Source organism: Anastrepha ludens, chromosome 6 (assembly GCF_028408465.1).
Source record: "Anastrepha ludens isolate Willacy chromosome 6, idAnaLude1.1, whole genome shotgun sequence".
Taxonomy (NCBI): domain Eukaryota; kingdom Metazoa; phylum Arthropoda; class Insecta; order Diptera; family Tephritidae; genus Anastrepha; species Anastrepha ludens.
Window position 1 is genome coordinate 127,642,351 of NC_071502.1, and position 15,644 is coordinate 127,657,994.

At 40.3% G+C, this 15,644-nt stretch overlaps 1 pseudogene; it reads left to right on the plus strand.

Annotated features, from left to right (window-relative positions):
• The first annotated feature begins 875 nt into the window (after positions 1-875).
• Positions 876-15,310, plus strand: LOC128867305 (uncharacterized; annotated as a pseudogene).
• The last annotated feature ends 334 nt before the right edge of the window (positions 15,311-15,644 follow it).

Below are 15,644 nucleotides of genomic sequence, written 5' to 3' on the forward strand. Positions count from 1 at the left end.
ATGCGGACACTATTGTGGTATTTTACATTATTTTGGCCACAAGAAGACGTAAGGGCAGATATTCTCCTCCTTTTCCTTATATGTATAGAATGTATGTACATGTATATAATATAAAGCTTCATTATTTCCTTTATTATATGTTTACATTCTTTCAAGTAGGATTAACTTTTTTAATCTTTTCACCATTTTAAGTAATTTTCTTGGAATACTTTTATTTTGCTCTCGACAGCCGAATTTCAACAAAATATGGTTATATGTATTATATTAAATGAGAGTAAAATGTTGACGGTTTTGCAATACTTTCCGCAAGCTAATTATCATACATACCGCACATAAAGTTAAGTACACACAATCTTCCCTTTATTTTTAACGAATTTGACTTCAGTACAGAAAATAAGCAAAACTAAATACATATATGAACTTACTATATAACCCCTTGCTGCGTGGATTTTTAAAATCTACCCTATTTTCTAAATTTTAAATTCACATTTCTTGCGGAGGCGATTAACATAACAGCAGAAAAAAATTTAAAGCCATTCCGGCAACTAAAGTAATGGATGACTAAGTGCAAGTTTAGTGCATGTAATGAAGCGCGGCTGCTTAAGCGAAAACTGCCACTGAGCTGTCCTTGCCTCCTACTTGCTCAAAATTTAGGCATATCTGATAGCCATCTAAGTCATCCATTAAAAGTTTTGAAATGAAGAGAAGAAAAACGGGGGAAAAACTCGTAAAACCTTGAAAACAAAAGTGTGTGATATTAACTTTGGCTATTGTTTTTGATGGTTGGTCAAAATTAGCCACGCTAACCCCCTCGAAATACGACAGAATTACTCTACTGAGTTTTCGTCTTTTTGATTTAAATATCATTTCGTACAATGTACAGGTAATAGGCAATTTTTTTTGTGGTTAATATTCAAAGTGAGCTTCCATGTAGCGAGCGACTGGCTTTATCAGAGATTAAAAAGTTTATACTTTTGTGTGTAGTAAAGGACGATAAGAAAAATGTATATCATTACAAGCATATTGCATTCCATACATACATATAGTATTTAAAAAAGAGGAATATCACTACCTCTATATACTTTCCATACATTCATGTACCTTGTGCTCTCAGAACTAAGTAACTTTATCTTTTTACAATATTGGCAATATTTTCCATACCAAATTTTTCACGTTAATGTTTTATAGGAATATAGTTCACCTTATAAATCAAAGATCCATACTTTGTCTTTGAATTGGTCAAATAGTTTCTAAGTTATGACGGTCACACTTCTATTAGATAGATTGTAGATATGTATGTAAGAGTATATCCAATTTTTTATTTGTTATCCAGATCGTTGAATAACTAATAGGATAGTAAATATGTACTTAAATATTCGTTTCTAATGAAGTAATATTCGAAAATAATCGGTGCTTTAAGCCCATAACTATAAATTTATTGTTTTGTATCCACATTGATTACACAGTAATATTTTCGAACTCATCGAATGTTGACTCAGTATCGATTTCAGTTTCTAAAAGTGCTTCTCTGATCTCTCTAGAAGACAAAACTGCAATTGATTTACGAGATATTGCCATGAGCAAAAATGCATTTTCTTTGAAAAGAGTACGCAAAAAATAGAATATTTAAAAAACGATAAATTGCGAATTTAAACTAAACTTTTCTTGGGATTTTGTTCTTAGTGATAAGTATCTGCTTTAAGAAACTGCAGTCAAAAGTGAGCCACTATTTTATTTTAAGACTTGCACTCCGTTATTTATTATTTTTTCAGAATACCAATATCATTATAAACAAAATTTATATGTTACTTTAATTGTGAATTCGAATTTTGTATCGTAGCGTTAGTGTTACGTCAATAAGTATACTTTATATGTGGTCATTTCCATTGTGACGGGTGTGACCGTGTTACTGGCATTTTTCGTTATAATTTTAGAATTTAAAACTGTTACTTAAATTAAAGAACACTAATCCCTGCCATGTGAATATTAAAGTTGTTTGATACCAAGTACATATTGAAAATGCATCATTTCCGACCATAGCTGCCGTTTGAAGACTGTGACGGGTGTGACCTTACATATTTAAGCTTTCAACAAAACTTTACTTTCATTGAAGTTTTTGTAAAATTTCCCAAAGAATGCGTATAGAAATGTTGGAGGAGCACATTGTTTGAAGTCTTTCTGGTTGTATGTCATACTTACTTTTCTAAAAAAATCATATTTTTCTTTAAAAAAAAAAAGCTTAAAAAAAGGGACGGGTGTGACCACTCTATGTGACGGGTGTGACGTAGTATGAAAATTCAAAAATTTTACTGAACTAAAACTTTTTATTGAATCCAATTATGAATAAAAACACATAAAATAACATTTCATTTTTTTATTCGCTATCATTGACATCACAATACTCTAGACCTGTATTTTTCAAGGAAATTTGTTTAAATTCAGATAAATATGAATAGGAAGCATATACAGAGACCGCATCTGCTCTTTTAAAGGCATGCATTTTTTGAAGGTTCTTTACCATTTTAACGCTTTCCCATCTTTCGTTTAAGAAAGAACTATTGTGATCGATTCGAAATTTTTCACGATTTTTACGTCCCTTATTCCAGGTGTATGTCGACTGATATCATCCCGTAAATAAAAGCTTTTGATTTTGTCAATATCGTCAATCGGAGTTTTCACTCTTGTACTTACTGAGGGCATTATAGATTTTAAGGGAACGTCTTTAGCGAGTTGCTTAATAACAGCAATTCTTTTCGATGGACTACGAGGCAGGATTTTCTCAATTTTGGTGACTGTTTTTTTCAATGAACGACGTGATTTGAAGCTACCAATTTCAGATGTATTCATAACACTTGATACTTTCTGCTCATCCTTTTTGCGTTGTCTACTCTTTCGCTTTCTTTCTTTATCTTTTCTCCTTTTTTCTTCCAACGTCGCTTCATCCATTGTAATTTTTTTGGCATCTCTTCTTTTTTTTATCTCTTGTTCTCTCTAAAGCCAAATGCAGTTCATATTTTTCTTTATTGTTTTTAAGTTTTATCCTTTGTTCTCGCTTTCTGGTTTTCGAATCCATTAAAAAAACAAGCACTTCGCGTTTATGTGACGGGTGTGACCAAGTATTTTATATTACTGAATTGCCAAAACGCGAATAAAAAATTAGTAAAATGTCACCAAACTAATTACTACGCATACTTTGTTATCATTGCAAAGTATCAAGTGATTATAATGTACAGTACCAATTTAATTGAACTTTTTCAATTTTTATTGGGACGGGTGTGACCGAAAATTTTAAAGTTTTAAAAAATCGATAAAAATTTTATTTTACAATGCACCATGTCGAAACTTTGAAAGAATGGAAGCAATAGCATATTATATTCAAATATAACGGGGTTTTGTCAATAGTCATAAAGGAAGAACAAGAAAATGTAAAATAAAGACACATCGTAAAAAGAATGTTAACTCACTTTTCAGTATAGGCGAAGTTCACAGTGTTGCCAAACTTATTAAACTTAAGGCAAAAATATAGTTTTTGATTTTCCCATATATATTATTCTCTGGCAGACATTATTTGACTGAATTTAACAAAAGCAACTAAATTAATTTTTTTCTGCATAGGGCCATTTTAGGTGGAATTTACCATGTGAGAAAGAGCGCGAGAGCTAATCTTAGATATTCTAAATAAAGTCTTCGCCATTGAGAGATATATTAATAAAATTGCTAAAAAGAGCTACTACTGTGGGCAAAAAGTAAGGTGAATTTGGTTGTAAAATGAAAAATCTTTATTTATTCTTGTAAATCAATTTCAATCCCTTCAAAATAATCCCCTCTCGATGAAATACACTTATGCCAACAATTTTTCCAATCCCCGAAACATGCCAAATAGTCCATTTCCGGTATAGCCATCAGCACCTTCTTCGATTCAGCTTTTATCTCTTCAATCGACTCGAAACGCGTTCCCCGGAGTGGTCTCTTGAGTTTTGGGAATAGCCAGAAGTCACACGGAGCCAAATCAGGGAATACGGTGGTTGCGGAACGATATGCGTGGAATTTTTGGCGAAATGGTCACGAAGAACGAGTGCAGTGTGAGACGGTGCATTATCGTGATGCAAAAACCAAGAGTTGTTGGCCCATAATTCTGGTCTTTTTAGACGAATTGCTTCACGTAAACGACGCATAACGCTCAAATAATATTCCTTATTAACAGTTTGGCCATCAAATCTTTTGGCGGCTACAAGTCGCCCGGACCAGATAGCATATATCCTGTCATGCTGAAGGAAGGTGCAGAGTCCGTGACAGCAGCCCTGAAGAAAATCTTCTCGGCATGCCTGGCACTGGCTTACATACCACGCTCTTGGAGGATGGCGACGGTCGCTTTCATCCCAAAGGTTGGAAAGACGACTACACCAGCCCCAAAAGCTTTAGACCCATCAGCATAACCTCTTTCATGCTGAAAAGTCTCGAACGACTGGTGGAATTGCGCATACGTCAGATGTCGCTGAAGGCTCACCTTCCGTCTCCATTTCAGCAGGCCTATCAGAGAGGAAAATCCTGCGAGTCGGCACTGCAAAACCTTGTGCTAGGGTAGAGCTGGCCATCGACATGAGGGACTACGCTATGGGCATCTTTTTAGACATAGAGGGGGCGTTTGATAATGCCACTTTTGACAGTATGTGTAACTCTGCTAGTAGGCACGGCGTTGACCGGGTGCTAGTAAATGGGATTCGTTCGATGCTGGCCCAAAGAATCGTTTCGATGCGAGCAGAGGAAGATCTGCTGGTGTCATCTGGGGTTAAGGGGGTCTTCTGGTCTCCAGCGAAAAAAAAATCGATTTTTTTTTTTTTTGCATAATTTTGTTGTATGTGTATGCGTTTTTTCACATTTTTCTGGGCACCGAAGTGTACCCTCCTCCGGCCGTTTTCATCATAAACTTTATCTTTAAACGCGTTTCCCCGAAAATCGTGTTTTTTAAGCATTTTGGTCACACTTTTCATAGTAGTTATACTCCGATTTCAATGGTTTTGGTCTTAAAAGGTTCGGAAAACTTACCGCTAAGTTTCCCCGTGTACGATTTTTGAAATTTTTTTTCATTCCATTTTTATAACCTTTTAAAGTTCAAAAAATGAGCAAAAAAAAATTTTTTTTGCAAATTGTTGCATAACTTTGCAACTCTGAAGACAACGCATATCTAATTTTTGCTTTCTGATTACCCAGGTGGAAAAACCGTGACCAAAATGGAGACCTTTTTCGTTTGGAGGTGGACGTCTTCAGCGCCATTTCAAGGTCGCGGGTGTTAATTTTTTTCAAAGTCAAAACCATTTTTTAAAAGCCAAGACATGTACCTTTAAAATAAAAAAAAATTTTTTTTTAAATATTCACAGGATTTGTCACAATCAATCCCCAAAAAAACCCTTCATTTCAGGGCCTCGAGACCAGAAGACCCCCTTAATATGTAGAGGCTGCCCCCAAGGCGGTGTGCTATCTCCATTGCTCTGGTGCATGGTAATCGATCCTCTACTCACCACCTTAAACGATTCGGGAGTCTACGCACAAGCATATGCGGACGATGTTGCTTGTTTGGTAACAGGCCCTTCGCTTATGAACATCTGCAGGAAAGTGCAGAAAACTCTGGATCGGATTGACACTTGGTGCTGTGCGAATGGGCTATCGGCAAATCCCGCCAAGACTGGTATTGTCCTATTTACCAGAAGGAAGAAGCTAAATGGACTCGTTCTGCCAAAGCTAAAAGGAGTCACAATCCAGCTATCCAAGGAAATGAAATATCTTATAGTAATCCTCGATAGTAAGCTCATATGGAAATCACACATTTAAACAAAGGCATCCAAAGCACTGACAGCGTTCTGGCAGTGCAAAGGTGTCTTTGGGAAAACGTCCTTGTCCGGCATTGGAACACAGAGAAGGCATGGAAATCGATCCAACGATTCTCTCCATGCCATCAAGAGTCGTACTTGAAAAGAGATACAGTGTAGTGCTCCCAGAGGCTCAGTTGTGGGAAGACTCAGAAAATGAGCCTGTTTTCACATTTTTACGGATGGCTCCAGGACCGAGCATGGCTGCGGCTCTGGCGTCTACGTGGAATCCAGCGGGACAAAACTGCACTTTGCTCTTGGAATGCATGCATTTGTGTTTCAAGCGGAGGTGTATGCAGTTCAAGAAGCGATGAACTTTGTTGTGGAAAAACAATGGAGAGGCAGATCTATATGTGTCTGCATCGACAGCCAAGCTGCGCTTATGGCCTTAGACAGCCCTCCAACCACATCGGGGGTAATCAAGTCCTGAAAATCCAGGCTGAACTATGTCGGTTGACATAATAGCCTGATGCTAACATGGGTCCCGGGACACGTGGGTATCGCGGGTAACGAGACCTCTTGCTCCTTAGCTAAGATGCCACTCCCTTCTGCGGCCATCACAGCCACGGTTAGCAAATTGGTAACTACCACCCACAAGCGAGCTTGGCAGGCTGAGAGAGGATGCAGATGGACTAAACTGATGTTACCTGTCATGTCCGATCGACTGTCGCAAACCCTTCTGTCATTAAGCAGAGGGGAGTGCAGTAAGCTGGTAGGACTGATGACGGGCCACTTTCTGTAGGCGAAGCACATGGAAAGGTTGGGCATCTCAGACAGTGTACTCTACCCAGCTTGTGAAGAGGAGGATGAGACGGCGGACCACTTCCTGTTTGTCTGCCACGCCTTCGCTCGAATCAGGTTTGAGGTCTTTGGCACTGATGTGTTAAGAAGCGACCATCTTGGCTCCTTGGCAACACAAGACCTACTCAGATTTCTTCGGAGATCGGGTAGATTTAAAAAAAATTAAAAGGGAATCCAAGTGTAGTACAATGGAATTAATTAATGTCTGACAATGCTAGTTGTCCCGACAAAAAAACAAAATGAAAACAGTTTGGCCAGGTGGAAGGAATTCATAGTGCCACCACGAAAATCGAAAAAAACTGTCATCATGGCCTTTATTTTTGAACGACTTTGACGTGCTCTTTCCGGTCTGGCCTCGCCTTTAGCACGATATTCGCTTGATTGGTCGGTTGTTTCAGGGTCGTAAGTATAAATCCAAGTCTCACCTGTCCTGATAGTCTGAAAGCATTGTTTCACACACATCAACGCGACGACTTTTTTCCAAGAAATTGAGAGTTTTCGGTACCAAACGAGATTTGACTTTTCGTAGGCCCAAACGGCCTTTCAAAATGGTTTTCACAGGTCCTTCTGATATTCCGATCATATCAGTAAGGTCTTTTACAGTCAACCGACGATTTTTGAGCACTAACTCCTTCACTTTATTGACGTGTTGGTCATCTGTTGACGTCGATGGTCGTCCGGAGCGCTCCAAGCCATCAACACGTTCTTGGCCCTCTTTGAAGTGTACCACTTATAAACATTTTTCTGCGACATGGTCGAATCACCAAATGCCTTCTGCAACATGCTAAACGTTTCCGCAGCCGAAATTTCATTCCGCAAACAAAATTTGATGGCACTTCTCTGCTCAATCAAATCAGACATTGTAGAAATCGAAAAATGCACTCTTGGTCGTTTGGTAAACACAAGCGTAAATACAATATATTACTGATAATGACATTAACATGAAAGTTGGCCCAGATGTTATTAACAGTGCTGCCAACTCATGAAAAAAATAACTAGAGCGAAATTTTAATCACTCGAAGTTTGACAAATAAATTCACCTTACTTTTTGCCCACAGTAGTACAAGATAACTTCGAGTTCTTTTTATTCAACATAGACGCCTCTGGCCTCAACACACTGTTTTTTGCGATCTAAAAGCTTTTCGAAAAAGTATTTCAGGTCATTGATCGGAATGTGCTTCGGGATGTCGATGCAAGCCTTTTAGATGGTATCTAAGGACGCAAAACGTTTTCTTTGCATAGTCAAATGCTATTTTCCGAATAGGTCAGAGGGAGCCATATCAGGCGAATACTGTGAGTGATTGATAGTTAAAATGCGATTTCTAATCAAAAAATCAGTGACAAGAGTAGATCGATGAGATTGTGTATTATCATGCAATAAGCGCCAACTTCCTCCTTCGCGGTATTCAGGGCGAATTCGACGAATGCTAAGCAACAAACGCTTCAAAACGCCAAGATAGAGAATTGCATTGATGGTTTGGCCCGTTGGCTTGAACTCCTTGTGGACAATTCCCTTGAAATCGTAAAAACAAATGAGCATCGACTTGATTTTTGACTTCTGCAAACGCGGTTTTGTGGGTGATGGCTCGTCTGGAGCTTTCCATTCAGCACTTTGACGCTTAGTTTCAAGTTAATGTTGGAAACATCACGTTTCATCACCAGTTACAATGTTGTAAAAGAAGCTCTCATCTTTTCTCGCCTCTTTAATGAGGTAATGATCAGTTAAAATGCGATAAATCGATCGGATCAGACATTCAACTCCGATTCCATGAATTTCAACCCTCAGTTCGGTTCATTTTTGATAAATTTACGAACAATTTCGATAGAGTTTCCCGTGATTACTGATTTATGACGGCCCGTATGTTCATTGTCATTTATGTCCTCACAAGCATCTCTGAAACGTTTAAACCACTCATGAGCTATAAAACCGATCATTGCTATAAACCGATGACACAAACATATTCACACTTTAGACGCAATAACTTCGGTTCCACTGAACCGAATGTCACCCAGCTTTCATTGAAAGTCAGCTAGGGATGCAACTTCCAACGCACTAACTCGTTAAAAAGATGGCGCCATCAAAAACATTTTTATGACGCCAGTATGGTTTATTTTGGACTTCACCTTGTACATATATATAATTGGCGCTTATACGTTTTTTGGGTATTAGGCCCAGCTCCTCCTCCTATTTGTGGCGTGCGTCTTGATGTTATTTCAAAATGAAGGGACCTACAATTTTATGACGACTCCGAACGGCAGATATATTAATGAAGAGCTTTTCCATGGCAGAAATACACTCGGAGGTTTTCCATTTACACTTTTTTGATGTTTCACGGAGCTTCGAACCAACGTCTACCGAATGGTAGTTCCGCACTAACCATTCGGCTACGACGGCCGCTATCGATTTATTTTCCCTTTACAAGAGTAAGTTTCTACCACATGGTCAATTGGACTTATTAAACGAAGCAATCTACGTCCTCTTTTTTTTGTACTACACAGTGGAAGAAACCTTCTGTTACTTCATTCAGTGCCAAGATTGGCCGAGATTGTCAGTGGGCCTCAAAGACCTACAATTATCTTTATCAGCAAACCGCAGAACACTGTTTATTTCAAAAAAACGAGCTCTTGATATAATGGCGCGAATATTGGCCTCCCATACATTTCATTCCAAATTTTGAGTATAAGCTCATAGTTAATTTTAAGAACCGGAAAAGCATTAAACAAATTATATGTTATATAATAAATAATTTATATAATAAATGTATATAAATTATATATATATAAATATATAGTATATATATAGTATATATATATATTATATATAATATATATATATATTATATATAATATATATATATTATGCTCTAACTTTAAATTTGTTTACCGAATTTGCTTATGATTTTATTAGTTATATTATCAAAAGGCACCAAATATCATTTTAATTTTAAAATTGCATACCAAATTTGAGCAATGCTTCTTTGTTACTTACTGAAATACGACTTGCCTGTGTTTAAATTATCGCTAATGAAAGTTAAGCGTTATTGATGATTTTGAACATTTTAGATAGCACTTTCCTTACACCAAAAGTAGTTTCGGCGATCTCAATTGCTTGTAAAGGTGGACGGACGAACGTGGCTACATCTAGTCCTCTCTGCTTATATACATATGTACATACCATAATATATGACCTATGTATGTATGATACAGGGTGGCTGATGAAAGCCGCTACCAAAAAAAAATTGAATAACTTTTTTTCTTTTTAAGTTATCTGTTCCATTTTTGTTTTAATTTGCAGATTGATCTTTAAAATTTATTAAAATGGATAACTGGGACACGCAAACAAGAATTGGGATAGTCCGCCGCTATCACGCACTGGAGTCCGTAGTTTTGGTACAGAGAGAGCTGCAGCTATACAAAGCAATTCAAGGGTTTCAACAAGAAGCTTATCTGCTCAACTTGGTGTCAGCCGACAGTCTTTGCAAACAATAATGCACAAAGATTTAGACTTATTTCCCTACAAAATTCAAATGGTTAACAAACTGAATGCAGCAGACTTGCCGATTCGCTTGGAATTTTGCCAGAAGATCCTGCAAATGGTGGAAGAAGACCAAAACATGTTAAACTGCCTTTTCATGTCTGATGAGGCCCATTTCGATTTAAACGGCAATGTGAACAAACAAAATTGTCGAATATGGAGTACTTCTAACCCACAGATACTCCACGAGACGGAATTGCATCCTCTTCGCGTGACAGTGTTGTGCGGTTTCTTCACGCTGTATTGTCGGGCTTTATTTTTTTGAAGAAAATGGTCACACCGTTACGGTTACTGGAGACCGTTATTTGAAAATGCTGAAAGAATTTTTCTATCCAGAACTATGCCGAAAGAGAATTCCTTTCAACTCTGTGTGGTTTCAACAAGATGGGGCAACGTCTCACATAGCCCAGACTGTTATGACAGAGTTGCGACGAAAATTTCCCAATAAACTGATTTCAAGAAACTCCGAATTTCGTTGGCCCCCCAGGTCGCCTGACCTTACTGCACCTGACTTTTTCTTGTGGGGTTTATGTAAACAAGAAGTTTATAAAACAAAGCCAACAAATTTGGATGAACTAAAACAATCCATTCGGGCAACAATTGCGGCTATTCCTGTCGCAACTCTCAAAGCAGCAATGAACAACTTTTTACTAAGATGCCGCACTTGTGTCAACGAGCATGCCGCATAAATTCAATTATTTTTAAAACTAGTTAAGCTACATTTAATAAAATTTAATGACCTTCAACTTGAAAAAAAAATAAATGAATTCCATACACTAAAAAAAAAGTTATTTGAGTTTCTTAATGTAGCAAAATTCATCAGCCACCCTGTACATTCCGATCCAATCAGCTGAAACAAGGAACGTTTTTCGCTACATTTGGATTCATTTTACCCTAGAACGTTATTACTACACCATGTATAAAAATACAAGTTCTCAACAGTCCTTACAGATTGACTAGCTACATAAGTGCACATCTCGAAGTTTATAATTTAAGAAATTTTTTAAATTACTTTCGAATGTAAACGTCATGTACTTTGTACATATAAAGTAATTGATTCAAGGCAAGTAATAACGGAAGTGCTCTTCTCCTACTCTTGACCAAATAATGGCGAAATGAGTTTCAAGTCATAAAAACGCAACACGTACTCATCAAAAAATCTATGAAAAGCCGCAAAACTTCTCAAATTGCTATCATTCACAGCTTTCGCTATTGCAGGTTATCAAAAGATGTTGGGGGCGTGGATAACTGCGCTCCCCAAATGGTGTGTTAACTTCCAAGTCGGCAGGTATTCATTTTTAACCAAACACTCTTCTTGATATGCACATTTTTTATTAAAAGGGAAGCTTAGGTACTTTGGCAGATTTATCAAAATTCACCAAATTACTTTAGGTCAAGTGCAATAAAACAAACGGCAAACTGCGAAAGTCAGAAAAGTTATACAAGCGTTCATCTAATTAAGTTTTTGAACTACCATAAAATGTGTACGCGTTCACAGAAAGAAAACAATCGAGAACAGAAAAAGAATGAGAGATCATTGAATGTACCCAAAGCTAGAGTAATCATTAAATAGTAAAGTGAGGACAAGGGGATGATTTATTGTGTCAGACAAACTCTCACATTTACGTTGCGTGAGAGATCAGGTATTAAAATCACAATGTTATACCTACATATATGCTCCCATAATATATATATATATATATAATTGGCGCTTACACCCTTTTTTGGGTGTTGGGCTGAGCTCCTCCACCTATTAGTGGCGTGCGTCTTGATGTTGTTCCATATGCTGGTTCCTATGATACTGAACCAAAAAACCAATTGACTAATAAGTTTGTCTATAAGTTAATACCATCGATAATTAAAATATCAGAAAGAGAAATTCATATAAGAAACACAATATCTAGGTTACATTAAACAATTAAAAAAAAAACACTAAAATAAATTATGAGGAGCAGTGTAGGTCGTTTAACAATTAATTCTTCAATCAACTGGCCAACTAATATAACTAAAAAACTAATTTAGAAAATATTGTTTTTTCTAACTAGGAGTCTGACTTCGATATTTCAGGGGCAGAAATAAGCCGAACCTTCCCCGACGCACCCATTCCCATGACAGCCGATTCTACGCAACAAGACTGCAATGCAATTCTTGCAATCGCTGGTGCCACTTTCGGAGGTGCTCTGGCCTGCGCACCACCCGTGAGTGGACACGCGACTTCGTTGCCCCCTGCTGCAGAGCTCTGCACCCGCAACCGCTCTTAGCGGCGCGACCGTCCGTCAACGTCAGGCCACAACAACTCTTGCGGAACGCACAGCAGGACCAACGCAGACAACACCACACTCCCGAGGAATTTTAAACTCCTACAACTAAACTGCAACGGACTTACGAATAAGATTGACGAAATAGTCGACTTTATGAGCCGACATGGTATCAAGATAGCTGCGGTCCAAGAGACAAAACTGCACGCTAGCTCCCCCTGATCACCAGGGACGGCTACAACGTGCACCGAAAGGATCGCGAGCGAGACCACGGTGAAGGCTTAGCGTTCATAATCCACCATACAGTGCAGTATCGTCTTATCGATGAAGGCATCGACCGCAGGGACACTACCTTAGAATGTCAAGGGATAGCTGTCCGGTCAGGTGATGCCGAGCTCGAAACATATAATATTTACACACCCCCCTGTCACCGCTGCCCGGCAGGATATCACCCTGATATTGGGGGGGAAACCCGATTGGTAGTAGGTGACTTTAATGCGCATCACGATCTTTGGCATTCAAGCCTGCCAAATGATCGTAGGGGACAGCTATTGGCGGAGCAGATAGATGACTCGACATTCACTGTAAACGACGATGCCCCCACCAGGGTAGTGGGCAATTGCAGCAGCTCGCCCGACATCACAATTGCTAGCGCAGGTCTGATAAATAGCATAACCTGGTGACCTATGCTATCACTTGCATCAGACCACTTGCCCATTATCATCTCGATCGAGAAACCTGCCGACTTTGTTTCCCCGGATCACCGGTCATACATCAACTTCAACAAAGCTGATTGGACCAGATTCGCGAAATTTACTGAAGACATCTTCGCCGCTCTCCTCATTCCCACCGATGTGCGCGCAGGCGAACGTGCATTCCGTAAGGCGATCACAGCTGCCGCTGCCCGCTTCATACCCGCTGGAAGGATCCGGGACATACGTCCCAATTTCCCAGCTGAAGCAGCTGTTCTGGCGAACGAGCGTCATCGCCTACGCCAGGCCCATCCAGGGGATCCTCGGATAAAGGATCTCAATTCCGAGATACGGCAACTGGTAGCCCGACACAAGCGGAACAAATGGGAAGAGCGTTTGAAGTCCTGCAACTTCACCTCGGGTGTGATCCAAATGGCTGCACAAACTGACATACAACAGTGCGCCACTTGCTTTCCCCAGCGATGAGGTTCAGGGGACCATCAAGCACATGAAGCCATCCAAAGCCATTGGCCCTGACGGACTAAACATGCTGATGTGGAAAAAGCTGGGTCCATCGGGAGTAGAATAACTCACCAAGGTCTTCAACTTGTCGATGGCCACTCTCATCATTCCTGATAATTGGAAATTAGGGAGAATGGTCCCACCACTGAAGCCTGGGAAACCCGCCAACCAAGGGGAGTCTTATCGCCCGATAACTCTCCTTTCCCCAGTAGTGAAGACTCTTGAGGCCCTTCTACTTCTACTCTTTACGAAACACCTGACCCCAGCCTCGCACCAGCATGGTTTCTGAAGAGTGCACAGCACCACCACGGCGCTCACCGTCATTAACACCCAGGTAAACCGCGGCCTCAACCAAAACCGCCCCTGCGAGAGGACTTTCCTAGTAGCTTTGGATTTAAAAAAGGCTTTCGATACAGTCAGCAACGCCACGCTACTAGAAGACATTTTACAGTCGACACTCCCGCCAAGGGCTGAAGAGGTGGACCGCTCTCATACTGCACGACAATGGCGTCGGGCAATGACATCGATGGCCTATGCTCCAAGGTTAACGACTACCTCGCCAGCGCTTCTCGCTTCTTCACTGCGAGGAATTTACAACTCTCCCCCACTAAATCCACGGCGACCCTTTTCGCCACCTGGACAAAGGTACAACTCAAGGTGAAAGTCGATGATACACAAATTCCGACGGTTAACAACCCCAAAATATTGGGAGTTACCTTTGGCAGCTTGCTCTCCTTCTCAGCGCTAACAACCGCTATTGCAACTAAAGTACAGAATCGCTACAAGATTCTCAAGTGGCTCGCCGGCAGCACTTGGGGCAAAGACAAGGAAATGTTGCTGTCGACTTTTAAAGCAATATGCCGACCGGTTCTAAACTATTCTGCGCCTGCCTGGTCGCCTGGAACCAATGATTCGCAGTGGACGAAGCTCCAGACCTGCCAAAACACTACATTAAGGACCGTGACAGGATGTCTTCTGATGTCACCTATACAACACCTACATAATAAAGCCCAAATGCTGCCTGTTAAGGAGCATAACAAATTGCTCAGTCAGCAGGCCTCTACCCATGCAGACACCTGCTCGAGTCTGAGCCAGGAGGCATTTCCTCAACTACGCGGACGAGATCTCAGATAAAACAAACAGACAGCGACTGGATCGGACAGTGTACAGACAGGCCATAAACGACATTCATCGGGAGACTCTCACCACCTCTCTCACCACCTTCTTAAGCTCCCGAACCCCGAATGCCGTTATCGGAGTCCAACCACCACCAATCGCAGACGAAGAGCTCCAACTTACCCGAGGGTCCCGCGTAACCTTGGCACAATTACGTTCTGGATATTGTGGCAGATTAAACTCCCACTTATCCAAAATCGACCCCGACATACCAAACATATATCCAGCATGTGGAAGCACGACACTAACCACCTTTTCACATGCCCTATGAAACCCACTCATCTAACACCCCTCTCCCTCTGGACCCCACTCGTCGAAACAACTAGTTTCCTGAGCCTACCGTAAGATGAGCTAGACGAAGACGACCGGTGATTACGCTACACTGATAGGGCAAAGGTACCGCTACAACAACAACAACAACAACAACAACAACAACGGTCCCACCAGGATAGTGAGTAACTGAAGCAGCTCGCCCGACCTAACAGTTGCTAGCGCTGTTCTGGTCAATAGCGTAACCTGGCGACGTTTGCTATCACTGGCATCAGACCATTTGTTTATTATCGTCTCGATTGAGAAACCTGCCCACTTTGTTTCTACAAAACACCGATCCTGCGTCGGTTTCCCCGAATTCTCCGTGAACATCTTCACCTATCTTACCATCCCCATCGATGTGGCGTAAGCGAACGTGTATTCCACAAGGTAATCAATAATGCTACAGCTCGCGTCACTCCAGCTGGAAGGATTCCCCAACCGAAGCAGCCGTTTTAGCAAACGACGGTGACCACTTACGCCA